Source organism: Rhinichthys klamathensis, unplaced genomic scaffold (genome assembly GCF_029890125.1).
Source record: "Rhinichthys klamathensis goyatoka isolate OS25496 unplaced genomic scaffold, OSU_Roscu_1.1 h1tg000065l_1, whole genome shotgun sequence".
Lineage (NCBI taxonomy): Eukaryota > Metazoa > Chordata > Actinopteri > Cypriniformes > Leuciscidae > Rhinichthys > Rhinichthys klamathensis.
This window is the reverse complement of record NW_026606608.1, coordinates 3,492,501-3,497,500: the sequence shown is the minus strand read 5'-3', so window position 1 is coordinate 3,497,500 and position 5,000 is coordinate 3,492,501. Positions and strand designations below refer to the sequence as shown.

Genomic DNA, 5,000 nt, shown 5'->3' with positions numbered 1-5,000 from the left:
CCTGCTTAGCTTCCGAGATCAGACGAGATCGGGCGTGCTCAAGGTGGTATGGCCGTAAGCGAAAACTGCTGCCAAAATCGGGCTTTTTGAAGAAAAAATTAAGAGACACTTTCAGGGTTTCTGAAGAAGCGCAGAGACCATTTCAGGCTGTTTGAAGAAACAAAGAGACTATGTCCAGCTTTTTGAAGAAGCTCAGTGACTCTTTTTTTTGTTGTTGTTTTTTTTTAAACAAAAAAGCTTACAGCACCTGGTATTCCCAGGCGGTCTCCCATCCAAGTACTAACCAGGCCCGACCCTGCTTAGCTTCCGAGATCAGACGAGATCGGGCGTGCTTTTTTTTTTTTTTTTTTTTTTTTTTTTTATTAAACATTTCGCATTCTACATATACACAAATCATTTGCAACATATCGTCTCATATACAATTCACTTAACATGATTTCATATTAGTTCGCCCATCCATAGACACCATCAAGTTACAAGCATATTTACTTTGGCATATTTATCTTATATTGATAGAAACATTCCAATACTCTTGTATCATTCCCTGTAATTGTTTTGTAAAACCTCTCAGTTTGTCCATTCAAGCTGAAATATTCATACAAGATCTGCATATGCCCTTCCAACCTCTTTTTAAAGAAAACCCACATGTTAATGTTACCTTGTCTTCCTTTCATTACATTACGTCTGCACCATATTGCATATCTTGCCACGCTTAGAACAAAGTTGACTATATATTTATTTTTCCCTCTACCTTTTAGTCCAAGCAAAAATACTTTATTCCATTCACTTTGTTGTTCAATTCTTTCTTCCAAAATTCCTTCCACAAATTGTTTTATCTCTCTCATAAAATCCTGAAGATTCGAACACAATAGAAACAAATGTAAAACCCCTTCATCTTCATTTTTACAGACATCACACCTTGCATTCTGTGCAAACCTCATTTTACATAGTCTCATTTTCGTATAAATTACATTATGTCTTAAGAGAAAATTAAAATTTTCAATCATAGGATCCATGTATCTTATTCTTACATTTTCCCAAATATTTTCAGCTTCAGTCTCTGGAAATAACCTAGTCCAAAAACCATTTGCTATTGGCTGGACAAAAACCATATTTCTAAAATAATTATAAAACGATTTTAAAGAACATGATTGAAAAGAATTTTTATTCCCACTTTCTTTTAAAAACATGTCAACCTTTCCCTTTCCTTCATATCTCTTTTCTATTCCTTCTATCCACTCTTTGGGAATTGCTTTTTTAATTTTGTCAAATTGCTGTTTTACTACATGCCTTTCCACTTCATCTCCAATTCCTTCAATTTCATCTATTACACCTTGAAGTGGTATAAAGCCATCTATTACCTCATACAAAATATCTCTAACTTTAACTATACCTGCTGCAATCCATTGTTTGAAATATAATTCTTTCTCTTCAAATACAATATTAGAGTTTAAAAACAACGGATGATTCAAAAATTCGTTCATTCCTTCTGGCTTATACACAATTGTCGGCAAGAATTCTTTCCACGCTCCTAAAACTTCTCTATAGTATTCTGGTATACCCTTTAACATATGTTCCTTTAATTTCATCCATATTATTTCCTCGCCCATATTAAGACCTCCACACTTATTTAAGAAATACTTCATTCCGTCCTTCCACTCTTGTCTATTATCCTCATTTAAAAATTTCTTCATTGTCTTAACCCTTAAACTCTTCATTCTTAAAGCAGGATCTAACAAACCTAAACCCCCCTTATCAACAGGCCCTATCATTGTGTCGTAAGCAATCTTTGCTGGCTTTCCGTCCCATATAAATTTTAAGATACACGCTTTCAACTTTTTATATACCCAAATTGGTAATGGAGTTACCTCTAAAGCATACCATATTTTTGACAGCATCAGAGTATTCACAATCAAAATTTTCCCTCTTAGATTCAGCAACCTTTGTCTCCAAAAAGTCAATCTTCTCTCAATCCCTCCTAAAATCTCATCCCATATTATGTCTCTAGTTTTCTTTTCCTCTTTCCCAATTCGAATTCCCAGAATTTTCATGTTTTCTGTCTCCTCTTTAAAATTAAGGTAGTTGGGTAATTGTTTTGACGTCCCTATTCTCATCATAACAGTTTTATCAATGTTTATTTTTGCTCCTGAACCTTTACAATAATTTTGTATTTGCCCCATAGCTCCTTCAATGCTCTCAGTATCCTTTAAAATTAAAGTTGTGTCGTCTGCATATTGGTAAATTTTTTGTTCTTTTTCCATTCCGCCAAAGCCAACACCTTTAATATTTTCGTCTTCTGCGACTGCTAAACCTAAAGGTTCAGCTACAATACTATATAATAATGCAGATAAAGGACATCCCTGTCTTATTGACCTTGTTATGCTAAAAACATCTGTCATAAAACCATTACACTTTACAAAACTAATTGCATCTTTATATAAAGCTCGGATCCATTTTATAAACTTATCCCCAAAACCAAATTGCTCTAGAAGTGCAAATAAAAAATCATGTTCTACCCTATCGAAAGCTTTTTCTAAATCAATACTAACCATAAATCCCTTCTTTTTGCTTTCTATCATATAACTTATTTTATCCCTTATATTAATTACCGTATCTGTAATTTCCCTCCCTATAATTGAATACGCTTGATTCGTTGTTATTATTTCTGGTAAAACCCCCTTTAGCCGATTTGCCAAAACTTTAGCCAATATTTTAAAATCCGTATTTAACATTGATATAGGCCTATAGTTCTTTAAATCTGCTGAGTCACCTCTTTTCTTAAAAATTAATTTCACCATTCCTACTCTCATCAAAAGACTTGCTTCCCCTTTATCATATATATCCTTATATATTTGTTTTAAGACCGGTGTTAATGTGTTCTTAAAAGCCTTATAAAATTCACTGGTCAATCCGTCTGCTCCTGGACTTTTACCATTATTTAACTGTGATATTGCTACCTCTATTTCTTCATCTAAAAGATCAGCATCACACCTTTCTTTATCTTCCTTAATTACTTTTGTTTTAACCTTACTTAATAAAAACTCTTTTTCTTCTTCTTGTGTCCCTTCACTTTTAAAAAGACGTGCATAAAACTCTTTTACACTTCCCAATATCTCTTTGATTTCTTTCGTTCTACTTCCATCCTCTTTTAATACCTCCTTTATTGTATCAGCCTTTTGTCTATTTTCCTCTAGGCTAAAAAAGAATTTTGTGCATCTTTCCCCTTCTATTACATGTTTTGCCCTACTTCTTATCATAGCTCCTCTACATTTTTCTCCTTCAATATCTTTTAGTCTGTTCTCATATACTAAAATCGTTTCTATATCCCCATTCTCTTTTTGTAATTCTTCTTTCAAAACATTTCTAACAGTTAATTCTTCTTTCTTCTTAATATTTTGTAACAAACCACTGTACCTTATTGAAAATTTCTTTATCTCATACTTTACATTATCCCACCATACCCTCTTGTCTTCTTCATACATTTCATTCCCTCTCTCATTTGTTATAATTTCTTCTATCTTCATTTTATACCCTTCATCTTTTAATAGTTCATTATTTAAACACCATATCCCCTTTCCCCGCTCCACCCCCGTTTCATTCAGATGTACTATTAGCATTCCATGGTCACTTAAAGAAGTCATTTTATAGTATATCTTATCAATCTTTCTCTTCATATTCCTTTTAACCAACATGAAATCTATTCTACTTTGCTTCATTTTATCTTTTACCAACTGTCGTCTTGAGAAGTCTCTTACACCCTCATTCATCTCTCTCCATATGTCTATTAGATCATTTTTATCCATTAATTTGAGCAATTCTTCTCTCCCACTGTCTCTTTTGTAAACCATGTCATTCGTTATATCCACTCTACTGAAAACTGTATTGAAATCACCCATTAGAATAAGCCTTTCCCATTTTTCTATCAGGCCATTTAAATTATTAAAAAACATTTTCTTATCCCCCTCTGCATTTGGTGCATGTACATTACACACACAAAAAGTTTCCCCTTCTATAGATATTTTCACAATAAGGCATTTTCCTTCTTTATCCTGGTATATGATTTCAACATCATCACTCAAGTTTCTTTTGCATAAGACAGCAACTCCTTTCCCTTTCCCCCCTTCCCCATTATTATAATAAATCCCTCCTTTCCATCTTTTTTTAAAACTGTCCATCATTTCATCTTTCCAAAATGTTTCCTGCAATAATATTACATCAGCCTTTTTGCATAACTCTTTCAGTTTTCCAAATTTATCCACACTAGTTAATCCCCTCACATTGATTGAAACAATACATAGAGTCATTAAAAACAACACATTCATGTTTCATCATTTTCTCCCCCCTCCTCCATTAAGTCTCTATCTTGTTTTGTACTTAAGCTCATTCTCATTCTCTGTCCTTTTTCCCTACTTTCTTCTACATTTGGTTTATTCACTATTCCTCTTTTCATTCCCCTCCTAAGCTCCTCCAAATTAACTTCTATGCATTCCTCAACTTGCTCCTTCTCATTTTTATCCTCCCTCCTCTCTTTTACTGTATCATTCACCGGACCCGCAATACCCTCTTCCATAATTCCCTCCATCGCATCCCCCTCTCCTCTCTCCAACTCCTTGTCTCCACTCTTTTCTTGCTCATGCCCTTTACTCTCCTCATTGTCTTCCACAGTCCCATCATCCTCTTCTTCATTATTGACAGTACCCATCATTTCCATATTATTCTCAGGTTCCATAATTTCCATTCCATCATTAATCTCCTCTTCATGTTCACTTTCACAATCACATCTCATAAATGCTTTGTTACAATCAGGACATTTATCAGCTTTACAGTCTTTCGCAAAGTGTCCTTGCTCGTAGCATTCAAAGCATTTAAAATCAGGACAGTCCCTTAAGATATGTCCTGGCTGCATACACATGCGACAAAGTTTTTCCTGCCCATCGTGAATAACCCTAAAGTACTGGGCGCCATCTGCCGTTTCAAATTTTGCGCTATAGGGCAGTGAA

General features: G+C 34.2%; 1 non-coding gene across 1 annotated transcript in view; it reads right to left on the bottom strand.

The window, feature by feature from the left end:
* Nucleotides 1-60, bottom strand: part of LOC130084536 (5S ribosomal RNA) — a 119-nt gene extending 59 nt beyond the window's left edge. The window contains exon 1 of the ribosomal RNA XR_008806967.1: nucleotides 1-60. This exon is cut by the window's left edge and continues 59 nt beyond it. This is a non-coding gene — a ribosomal RNA (5S ribosomal RNA).
* Between the last annotated feature and the right edge of the window lie 4,940 nt (nucleotides 61-5,000).